This window comes from Physeter macrocephalus, unplaced genomic scaffold (assembly GCF_002837175.3).
Source record: "Physeter macrocephalus isolate SW-GA unplaced genomic scaffold, ASM283717v5 random_604, whole genome shotgun sequence".
NCBI classification, from domain to species: Eukaryota; Metazoa; Chordata; class Mammalia; order Artiodactyla; family Physeteridae; genus Physeter; species Physeter macrocephalus.
In genome coordinates this window covers 33,078-45,069 of record NW_021145841.1, presented here as the reverse complement: position 1 = coordinate 45,069, position 11,992 = coordinate 33,078, and the positions used below count along the sequence as shown (strand labels likewise).

General features: G+C 54.6%; 1 protein-coding gene across 1 annotated transcript in view; it reads left to right on the top strand.

Moving 5' to 3' along the window:
- The first annotated feature begins 5,280 nt into the window (after positions 1–5,280).
- Positions 5,281–11,992, top strand: part of LOC114483897 (CD82 antigen-like) — a 39,631-nt gene continuing 32,919 nt past the window's right edge. Inside the window, exon 1 of the mRNA XM_028485779.2 lies at positions 5,281–5,416. The gene's annotated coding sequence lies outside the window, so the exon portion shown is untranslated. The remainder of the gene's footprint in view (positions 5,417–11,992) is intronic.

Here is an 11,992-nt window from a genome sequence, read left to right as displayed (position 1 = left end):
TATTTTTGCCGTTGCTCTTGGTATTGTAACACCGTGGGGCACCACTGCACTGGTTTCTGGGTCAGCTTGCCCACTGTGCTGAAAGCCCCATTGACGCCAGGGCTGCGTGGGATTAACCCCTGGACCTTCAGATGTAGCAGGGGGCAGGGTGGGATTTGAGCAGGGGTCTAAATGATCTTTGTTAAATGGCTGAGATGGAAAAAAATCAACGGCTCAGTCTCTTTGGTGGGAACTTGGATCCTGTCCCAGCTACAACCCAGCTCTAAGGGGCTCAGAGTTTAGATCCTCATCCAGTTCTTTGGAGAAGAAAGGCCCTGGCCCTGTTGAACCCATTCAAATGCAGGAGTTACTATGCTTAGCAATAGACTCAGGCTTGATAAACTGCTATTAACCACTTCCTGGCCCAAGACCCGGCAAGAGGACAGAGTATGGAGCAGATTTATGTCAAGTGTCCGGGGACCAGCATTTTTTCTGCTTCTCAAGCAGGAAGCAGGGTCCTTTCAAGGCCCTGGGGGGTACTCTTTGATGCAGTGTGAGCCTTTAGGAATAGACCACATGGCTTAGTGTTGGTGGTCAGAATCTGGGTACCTAGGTCCTATGCAAGTTGCGCTTTTCCTGTTACGGTCAATTTCTGCAACCGAAAACTAAGTTGGCTATAAACTAACACTTCTCTTTCCTCTGTCACTTACTAGTTGTGTGACCTTGAGCTGGTTACTTACCTTCTCAATGCCTCCATTCCCACATCTTGGAAATGGGCATCGTAATAGTATGTACCTCCTAGGGTCGTTGTTATGAGGATCCAGGGGTGCTATTTAAGTTCATAATTTTAAGGAAACCATGCAGGTCGAAGGGAGGGAGGTGGTAAATCTGTTCTGAGGACTCTCTGAAGAAGGATGATCCTAAATAACCTAAACACTCAGGACTAAGTGTCTGCTGCCAGACTTCTGATTCATTTGTGCACACATGGTTGTGTAAGAAAATATTGGGCACCTTTTTCTTTAAATCAGCTGAATTCAGACTCTCAGTTCCCACCAGAGGAATATCTACTCCAGTCATTCTGAGGTCCCACTTGGGACAGACTGTGTTTTCCAGATTGAGTTTCCCACCAACTAGAATATCTGCAACAATATCTTCTGCCCTGCAAGCGCTTCTAGAACTAGAACATTGCCACCCCTCATCGAGAGAAGGAGACTATGTCCCCTCCCCTTGAACCAGGTAGGCTTTCGTAATTGCCTCTGCTCATAGGATACAAGGGAAGTGATACTACATGATTTCTGAGGCTAGGTCATAAAACGCCATAAAACACCATATGCTTCTATCTTGTTCTCTGTTAGCTCTTGAAACCCAGCCATCTTGCTGTGAAGAGGCCCCAGCAGCCTGCCGAGAGGCCTCATCGAGAGGAACTGAGGCCTTGGGCACCAGCTCTAGCTGAGCTCCCAGCCAGCACCAACTTGCTAGCCAGCTGAGTGAGTGCACCATCTTGAAAATGGATCCTCAACCTCCAGCTGAATCAGCTGATATTGCCTAGAGTAGAGATAAGCCTTCCCCACTGACGGTACCCCAAATGACAGATTTATGGGCTAAATAAATGACTGGGTGGTTTGTTACATAACAATAGGAAACAGATGCACCACTCTCTCCCATCCCTCTCCTCCTCTTTCCTCCCAGAGCTGTACAAGAATCTTGGGGCTTTTCCTAGGCCCAGGCACAGATGAGACCCTGACACACATGTTCTTGTCCACAAGGACCTTCAGATCTCCTGCTTTGCCACCTTTGGGGTGGAGAATCTTTGGGAGGCTGGGAATCCCATGGCCATACCCTTTTGAGGTCTTATAACCATCATCTCCCCTACCTCCAAGTTGGCCATTTGATATTTTTTGGCCATGCCATGCGGCTTGAGGGATCTCAGTTCCCCGACCAGCGATTGAACCCAGGCCACAACAGTGAAAGCCTGTAATCCTAACCACTAGGCCACCAGGGAACTCCCTAGAGTGGTTCTTCTTGCCCCTTTTCCTGCCTCCAAAACTCCTGGTTTCACCTCTGGAATGGACCGGAGAATTTCCCAAAAGATAGAAGTAATCTCTCACTAGAGGTGGCTGTGCTCTCTGCCTGGAAAAACGACCGAGGTAAGTCACAGTGAAGCCTGGCTCCCGCTGGAAGAGAGGAAATGCTGAAAAACCAACCCAATTTGACATTTCGGTAAATAACTGAGACCATCTATTCATTGACTGTCCCTTAAGCTCCCAATGTGTGCTGGGAAGACAAAGCTGAATGGCAGTGCCACCCACAGACCTGGACAGGAAAGCCACCTGTGTCCACCCAAAGCCTGCACCCCACCCTCCTCTTCCATCGTGCTTCAGGCATCTAAAAACCTAGAAATCTCTGCCTAAATGGCCCAAGCCCCGTTTTAGGGCTTACACAAGCGACTTCTCCAGGTCCATCCGTCTGAGGGTACAACATGCCCCCGTATGCACCCCTAGAGGGGTGACTTGAGTGGTAGCTATAGGCAAGGTGTGTGGACAGAGTTTGGGCACGTGGGCTGAGGTGTTCACAGGCCTGAGTCCTAGGCTACTTGTGACACAGGACACAGAGGGTGCTAGGAAGAGAATTAGGGTGGGTGTGCTGAAGACTGGGGTCAGGGCTGACTCACCCCTACACCCACCATGTCCCTGCATAGAGTTACAAAGAGTACAAGAATTCTAAATTTCAACATGGCCTTCTCGGTCATTATCAAGAATATTTCTCAAGGCAGGAGAATAGACATAATTTATTTTACAGTCTGTTAAATGTTTAGATATATATGTGGGCCTCAGTTTTCGCTATCAACATGTCAGAGTAGCTCTGTGGAACAGGACCAGTGCCCCAGGCTGTAACTCCTATAGGAGACCCTCTTCTATGGGCTGCAGAGGATGGTGGGAGAGTCTGGCAGAGATTCCAGAAGCTGCCTGCAGACTGCCCTCCATGTTGCCCAGGCTGCCTCCATCTCTAATCTGGAGTGACAGAGACAGGAAGGGGTGGCAGATGGGACTCATGTGATCTAATGCCTGCCTGGGGGAAGCGGGGGTGCTGATGGAATCCAGCTGTTTTGCCACCTGCCAATCACCATCACCAACACCCCCAGCTTGACGGGAGGGGATCTGGAGCAAGGTAGGAGAGGAAGGTATTTCATGCCCATTTTGCACGGATTGGCTAGGGTGGGGAGCTGGAGTCCAGGCCAAGACAGAATAGCACTGTGGTTCCCGAAGTATGGTCCCTGGACCAGTAGTATCAACAGCATCCAGAGCTTTTTAGGCTCTTGGCCCCTTGCAGGAAAGACGGTGTCCTTCTGTGGGAAGGACAACAGCATGGGACACTTCCGGGCTTAAAGAACTCCCCAGCCCCACTCCTCCGGCTTGATGTGGAGATTCTATGAAAGGGACTTTTTACCGGAAAGAAAACATTTACTTACTGAGCGTGCACAGTGTCCAAGAGTGGACAAACACTTCACGAGCACTACCACATTTAATCCTCTACAGCCACCCTCAAGATTGGTATTATTTGTACTATCATGATATCCCTTTTAAGGGCTCAGTCTAGAGGGGTTAAGTACCTTCCTCGCCTTGCCTTGGGTCACAAGGCTCCCAGGAGGCTACCTGGTCTGTGTGATTCTCAGAGCACCCAGACTTCTTCACCTTTATGCTGAAGAGTGGTTCTCAAACTGAAGTGTGATTCAGAATCACCTTGAAGCCTTGCTAAAGCAAACTGCTAGGCTCATCCCCCAGAGTTTCTTACTCAGTAGATCTGGGATGGGGCCACCAAACACACATTCCTAACAAGTTTCCAGAGGCTGCTGCTGCTGGTCCAAGGACCGTGCTTTGGGAACCACCTTGCTGGGCGGGGATCCAGCTCCCCGCCCTACTCCACCCATGCAAAACCGGCACAATCCTACCTTCCCCACAATGATGTCCTTGTGAAATGCCAGTGAGATAATGGGAGTGAAAGAGCTTTGTCTGCTGCACAGCTCAATGGCTCTGGTCATAACCCAGGGACCTGAAGCTGGTCCCTGGGGTCTGGGTGTGTGGAGGGCTGGGATGCAGGCGGGGGTACCACAGCCATCCGGAGATCTTTGGCAGCCCATCTTAGTTCTGAGCCACTTCTCAAGGGAGAAAGCCAGCTTCTCAGGGATGGACCAGCAGCCCCCTGCTGCCCCCCAGCTCATCAACCCATGCCTCCTCCCTTACCTCTGGCAGCCTGCTAGCACTGCCTCAGCAGACGGCTGGTCCGGGCTACTCCTCCAGGGGCCAGTCCAGGCAAGCTGGTGCAGCATCAAGCCTTGTGATTCACGGCCTGGGACTGGGTCCCGCTCACCACCCTTGTGAGACTCAGAGGCCGTGACTTTCCTTCTCTAAGCCTCAGGTTGCTCATTGGTAAAATGGGCGCAACATCTGCATAGAGTTGTGCAAATTCAACGGCCAGTACTTTTAAAGTACTTTTCTAAGCCAGAGCTTGGCACACAGCCTGGCCCCTGGCGAAAGTTCAATCAGTGGTAGCTGTTAGTATTTTCAAAAAGTGCCTGGGCCCAAGCCACCTCCTGGTAGAGGCCCGGACTTGGAACGCAAACCGCTCCCACGCCGTTCCCCGGTTGCACCCGGATACACCCGCCCCGGAATGCCAGAGTGGGGATCCGGAGGCCTGCCTGCCTCGGGTAGGGTTGCCAGGGTAGGACAGGGCAAGATTAGGGAGGCGGTGAAGCGAGGAAGGGGCGTTCCTGGGGAGAGGCCTCATGCTAGGAGGTCCGGGGGCGGGGATAAGCCCGGAGGAGAGGGAGTCGGAGGCGGGGGTGGTGGGAGGGCCTAGGGAAGTGGCCAGCGGCCTGGGAGGAGCGTGGGAAGGCTGAGGAAGGCCGAGGAGGGGCGGGACCATTAGGAAGCGCTGGGAGTGAGGTTTCCCACCCAGCAGGGCTGAGGCTCATGCCCACCCAGACAAGGCTTTATCCGGGCAGGGCCCGGGGCCTGGAGGGGCGCAGAAGACCCGGCCGAGGAGGCAGGCCCAGGGAGGGCCCCGTCCACAGGGTGAAGTTGGGCCATAGCGGGCCGGGGCGAGGGGCGTAGCTCCATCCCCCGCAGGACCCGGGGCGGGGCTGGCCGGTTAGAGCAGGGAGGCCGTAGGGAACAGAGCCCGATCCGGCTGGAAGCCAGTCAACATTCCTGCAGGGCCTGGGGGCGGGGCTGGCGGGCCCAAGTCAGGAGGCCGAGGGGGCGTGTCTGAGGCGTGGCCTCCGGAGGGCGGGGCCTGGCCGAGGCCTTTGCGTTCCCCGACGACTGCCGGGAGGGGAACGATCGAGCTACTGAAACCAGGGCTGCGCAGTCGGACGCTGACTGGGGCGCGAGCGGGCGACGCCAGGCTTGCAGCGCCGAGCAAAAAGCAGAGCCAGCAGGTGAGAAGGGGGTGGGGGGAGGCCTGCTGGCAACCACGAGCAAAGTTAGTTTTCGTCCCCACTTCCAGAGACCGCTCAGGCAGCTTTCTCGCAACAAGTGACAGGTCGGGCCACGGAGGCAGCTGGTGGGTGAGAAGGAGCTTAAGTTCCCAAGTCCTGACCCCCAGTTCTCCGGCTCCGCCGTGCTCCAGCTGTGTGACCCCGGGCGCGTCCCCCCACCCTGCCCTGGACCTCTCGGGTTCCAGTAAAAGGAGGAGGTTGAACTAGGTGCACTCCGTGTTCTTATTGCCCTTTCTCACTGAAACCCCAGAGGTGAGGCTGGCAGGTGAGAGCGGACTCAACAGGTATTCGGATTGCGTCGCCCAGACTACAGTTTGTCTCTCTGCAGAGTGACACTGAGCAAAGCCAACTCTCTGCGAGAGTGAAGCGAATTGCTTTAAAGGTCACACTAGTTCCTCGCATGGGACTTGAACCCACAGGCCTGGGAACCGGGGGCAGAGCCGGGGGGGGGTGGGGTGGGTGCCCAAGTCAGGGAGGTTTCAACCTCCCCTTCCCCCCAACTCTGAGAGCCCAGTAAGACTTGGGGTGGGAAACTCAGCAGGGCATTTGTCCCCCTCCCAGGGCTTTTCCAAGTGAGCTGGCTTGGGAGGCCCCTGGCGGAAACTAGGGAACAAGTTCTTATCCGGGTGAGTGGGGAAGACAAGGGAAAACCCCACAAACATCGGGCCCAGAGTCAAGCCCAGAACTGGGGCTCTTGCTGCATGCCCAGGGTTCCTTCCTTGGGCTGGAGGTTTCTGTCCCTGGTGGCGGCAGGTGCTCTGTGCCAGGGCCATAGTAGTTGGGCAGCCCAGTTCAGTGGTCAAGGACTTGGGACCAAATTTGGATTCCACTCCCCCTTCAAGCTTCAGTTTCCTCATCTGTTAAATGGGGGTAGTGATGGTACTCAACGGTGGTAGTGAGGACTTAATAGACTAATGTGTATATAGTGCTTAGCAAGGCACCAGGCACTCATTGTATGACAGCTGCTCTGATGTGGATGGGCAGGTGATAGACTGGCTTCCTGCCTGGGAATGAGACTGTTTTTGGAGGGCTGGCTGCAGCTCCTCTTGACCTTGTGAGAGCCAAAACTTGCCACCTGCCACCAGCATCACTTTGTCCGTTTTGGGGTTGGGGAATGTGTCATCTGGACCAAAGAGTAGCTGAGTTTTCAGCAATATTGCTTGCAGTTGTTAGGTGTCCCGTTAAATAAACCCCCAAATGTGTACTTAGCACCTACTATATATTAGATGGAGCTAGGTGATACAGAGGTGAACTAGCCTCTGGGTTCTGCCCTCATTTTGAGTTGCTGACAGTGAGGTCCCCATCCCCACCATGCCTCTGCTGGAGAGGATAACTCATACCCAGAGCTCAAGGCCAGATGAGATCTCATGGGTCTGTACTGCTCTCGTGGCCAGAATCCAGCTCTTCCATTGCATGCTTGGCTCGGGGTGGAGGTGAGGGGAAGTGTGGGCACCTTTTATCTGTTTGATCAGGGTTGGGCACTGAAGGTGGCTGGCTCCCTGCATCTCCTGGGGAGATGAACCCTACACTGTGGAACCAGCTGGAACGCACTATGGGACAGAGTTTGACTGAGGGCTGTGCTGTGTGGAGAGAACAGCGTGTGTATGTATGGGAGGGTGGTGCTCAGGGGAGGTGAGACACGGGAGAAAGGGAGGTGGTGAGACTTGAACAGGGCTTTCTGCCTGGGATCCCAAGTCCTGGTTGGGCTTGGATCAACTTGGGGCCCCTGACCCCCCCTCTCCAAGCATTTGAGTGGCTTAAGCTTAGAGTCTGGTCTGGTGGGGAGGGAGAGGGGTCAGTAGGTGTTGCCTGTGCGGGGGGGCAGGGAGGAGATGTTCATTTCAAACAGTGCTTCGTAAACATCTACTGGAAAGTCCTCCTACCGCCCCTCCACCCCACGTGATGAATGACGGGCGATGACACACTGACCCCATCCTTAGTTGCTTACCATCTGGTGAGGAACTTAGACAAGGGGACTCTGATAGGAGATAGATGAAGGATCAGAGGGATCTTCAGGAAAGCTTCCTGGAGGAAGTGGAGTTTTGGGTGGGCCTTAAGGATTGCAAAGGTTTCAGTAGCCACAGCAAGTATAGTGTTTTTGGAAGAGGAGGATGCCTAGGGGAAGGCAAGGAGTTCAGTGTGATCAGGGGATTTTTTTTTTTTTTCAACCTTGTTCGAAAGTAGCCCACATACTATATAGCAGACACTATGAGCACAGCTTCGGTACCAACCACCAAGACCAGGGTTCAGATCCGATGGGAAAGGGCACCAGAGGGTTCAGGGGATTTTTAGGAAACTGCTAGATTGATCAGTCTGGCTGAAGAGCTGGGACTGTGTAGGGATGCGAAGGGGGAATGGTCGGTTGGATCAACTTGTGGAGGACTTTGAATGCCAAGGTGAGATGTTTGGATTTGATTTGTAGAAAGTGAGGGCCGCTGAAGGTTTTCGAGCGGGGGAGTGACATAGTCAGGGTGGCACTTTTGGAAAGACAGCCTTTCCAGATGCGCTGGGGTGCAGGACCCAGTGGTCAAGGGATAACGAACCGATGGCTGTGATGATGGGGAAGCAGGGGCCTGGGGGGCTTTGGGGATGTCTGCAGCTGGGGGATAGGAAAGGCACTGTTGGAGGGGAGGGGGAGCAAGTGTCCCAGTGGATGCCCTTTGTTTCTTTCCATCCCCCATGGAGCCTAGACCCTGGTGCATAGCAGGTGCTCAGGAAGGTGGCTGGATTGGGTGGGTAAAGGCACTGGGGAGGGCGACAAGTGCTACAGAGTGATAGAGAGGGAGCCGCCCAAGAAGGCTCTGTGTTTGCCCATGAAGGGGAGGCCTCTGGGCCGAGTGAGTGGAGGGAACTTGAGCCAGTCAGCAGGGGCTGGGGGGGCGGGAGAGCAGGGCGGCTGGAAAGAAGTGCCTGCAGCTCTCCTCTCCCAGTCCCAGCCCAGGGAAAGCCAGGGTGACAGGTTAGCCAGCGGGGGCACAAATTTCCCGCATGCGGCAGCGGGGTGGATTTTTGGTTCCTCCAGGGCTCCTCTGAAGTTTCTGCAATGTGGGGCAGTCCCCTCTCTCTTGCGGCCTCAGACTTTTGAACCACTTCTTGGAAGCTCCTCACCCCCTTTTCTTACCCTCCATCCCTGGGGACACAGCCCCTGTTCACCCTGAGGACCAGACAGCCCCTCCTGGCCCAGGGCAGAGCAGCCCCAAGCCCCAAGCATTCCTTTCGATTTGGAGCATCTGGGGCCAGCTGGCACCCCCTGGCTTTGGCTCAGCCTTGACCCCCAGCTCCAAATCTTTAAACCCACTTCCTCCACCCCACGGGAAACTCAGGGGGCAGCTATGATTTCACAGAAGAATCAAACAGTCAGGAGTTGGCTCTGTGAGAGGCGGGCGGGAGGGAAGAGCCTGGGCCCCCGTGTGCGACAGGCCGGGGCCAGGGTTGGGGGTCCGGTTTAATCTCAGCAGGAACTGCCCTGCCCACCGGCTTCCCCTCCTCTAAGCCTCGATGTGAGGGGCCAGGAGGGAAGCCTGGAGGTAAACACTGGCCGAGCTTCATGCTACGCTTGCTTCCCGCCTCCCTTCGCCCCCTGGTGCTGCCTGTGAGGAGGCCAGCCACAGGCCCAGGGCCTCTGTGACGCCCCGCTGGTGTCTGGGGGCTGTCTGGTTCCTGACTCACCCCTGGGGTTCCCCCTACACCGTGGTTTTCCTGTCCGCAGCTGATTCACTCTGTGCTGACATGGAGATGCAGCTGAGGGGAGGGAAGAGGCCTATCTTCTGGTTCTTAGAGTTAGTTCCAGCTCTTCTGTTTACAGGCTGTGTGACCTTTCATGAGTTCCTTCTCCTCTCTGGGCTTTCCTTCCCTCCTCTGCTAATGGCCTATTCTTTACTCGGCTCTCAGGGGGTTCTGTAACCTGGACTCTGTCGTTTGTAAAGTAGGGCACATGTGAGCACACACACACCACACACACACACACACACACACACACACACACACACACACATACACACATACAACACAGGGTCTCAATACAGAGTGGAACTGGACAATTCCACGTCCTAACCTTGCCTGCCCCCCACCTGAAGCACCCTTGTCTACCTTCTGCCTGTCCACAGATTAGGGAGATGGTACAGCATGGTGGTGAAGAGTTGGACTTGGAGCAGAATCTTGGCCCTGACCATTCCCAGCTGTTTGACCCTTTCTGAGCCTCAGTTTCTGAATCTCTAAATTGGGGATAGTAATGGTAACTACTTCATAGGGTGACGTGAGGATAAAACAAAAAAGTGCATGTGAAGCGCTTAGCAATTTTCTACCTACACGTGGTGTATCCTCCATGAATGAGAGCTGCTGCTGTCCTTATTTTCTGCCTCTGGCCAGTCTTCAAGGCTTATACTAGGCTGCTTCTCAGGCCCCCAGAGACATTCCCCAGAGCACCAGCCTTCCATATGGGCCCTCTGTGCCTCTCCAGCCTGTGTGTACGTGCTCCAAGACACCAGTCATTTCCACCTGTGTGGTGCTCTTCCTGGGGGTGGCTGGGTCTCCCCACCATGACTCTGAGCTTCCTGAGGGGAAGTAGGTCTGCACGTCAATGGCAGACTTTCTCCAAAACCCCTCCTTTCCCTTCCCCTCTTTCCTCTGCACTTGCCTACACTGAGTACTTGCCTCTTTGCTGCTGTTTGGTGGCAAATGGAGTATCTCTGTGAACCCTCCCAGCCAGGGACTGCCCCATCCATCTCTGTGTCCTGACTCCTGGTACAAGGCCTGGCCCACAGCGGGCACTCAGGAAGTGACGGTTGAATGAATAAGTGATTCTCCTCAGGGTGGCCCAGTAGGACCCAGTTCAGAGCCAGATCCTCGGTGGCTCCTTCTGGCAAAGGCGGAGCTGGGAAGCAGGGTTTGGATGCCTCTGCCTTGCCCTTCAGGCCTGCCCGTCCCGTGCCTGCAACCGGGGTCCAGGGAGGTGGGAATGGTGTGGCCGGCCTGGGATTTCTTCAGCCCGGGCTCCGGCTTCCCTCATGAGGCCCAGCCTTTCCCCTCCTGAGAGGGGAAGAGCCCAACTTCCTCCAGCCCCAGCCTTGTGGGAGCCACTCTGGCCCTTAGTGAAGCCTGACTTGGCCAGAAGAGGCACGTTCAAGTCAGCAGTTATTTGTGGAGGGTGCTCCTGCCCCGTGAGGCGTGGGCGCAGGGCTGGGGGATGGGAAGATGCCCTCCAGGAGGCCCACCCCTGACATTATCCCTGGAGACCACCAGGTGGGCAGCTCTGGGAGGCCCCGCCACTCTCTCCTCTGGCTTCTTTCCTGGAAGTGGGAGCTTCTGCCTTTCTTTGGGCCCCACCCCTGACTTTCCCTGCTGTGTCAAGAGGTGATCTGGGGTGGGAGTTCCTGAAGATTCTGGACCTAGGCTCATAGGACCCATGCAGAAAGGTGGACGAAGTGCCGGAAGCTGGGCATTAGGAAGCCTGGGTTCGGCTCCTGGCTTTGCTGTGAAGTTGCAGAGTGAGCTGCTCCAGGGGGGTGACCTCCTAGGCCAGTTTGCTTACTGCTCAGGCAGAAATGCTCCAGAAGCCTGCCTGGGGTCCAGCTGGCCCTGGCCCAGGAGAGTGGAGGACGAACCATAGGCAGTGTCGTGGACTCTGGAATCAAACTGCCCAAGGATGATCATTTCTGCCTCTGCTCTTTACCTGCTGGGTGAGACCTTAGGCAAGTGTCTTAACCCCTCTGTACATCAGTTTCAGCATCTAAAATGGAGTTGGTTATGATACTTACCTCATAGGGTTGTTTGAAAATGATACGAATTAATGTATGTGAAGCATTTGTGAGACGTGCCTGGCACATAGTGAGTTCTTTATATGTACCAGATGTTTTGGATAGTGTTGCTATTATTAATAGGAAGCAGCATTTAAGTCTTGGGGGCAGTCTTTGGTGAATGGCTTGAGTCTGGAAATCTGGAGACCTGGGTTCTGATCCCAGCTCATCCTTTACTTGCCATGTGACCTTGGGCAAGTTGCAGCCCTTTTGGGGCTGCCAAACTCTATTATCCTGCATTTGCTGCACTTGGCTTTTGTAAGACAGGCACATGTGATATCACAGTGTGGAGTTGCAGGGTTTTATTCAGGGAAAGGACTTCTGGGTGCCCAGCCTGTTCTTCTGCCCTGAGACAGCCACAGTAGGTGGGCAGGTTCCCACACTGTCACAGAGGTACTGCAGACACAGAACGACAGGGCAGCCCCCCCGCAATGGCACTCAACAAGGCTAAAAAGTAGATGAAACATTAAAATATACACATAATGGGATTATCGAGATCAAATTACAGACTTTTTTTTTTTTTACTTTTCCCCATTTTCTGAATCTTCTGCAGTAAGCCCATATTATTTTTATGCTCAAGAAAGAAAGAGGGCTTCCCTGGTGGCGCAGTGGTTGAGAGTCCTCCTGCCAATGCAGGGCACACGGGTTCGTGCCCCGGTCCGGGAGGATCCCACGTGCCGCGGAGCGGCTGGGCCCGTGAGCCATGGCCGCTGGGCCTGCG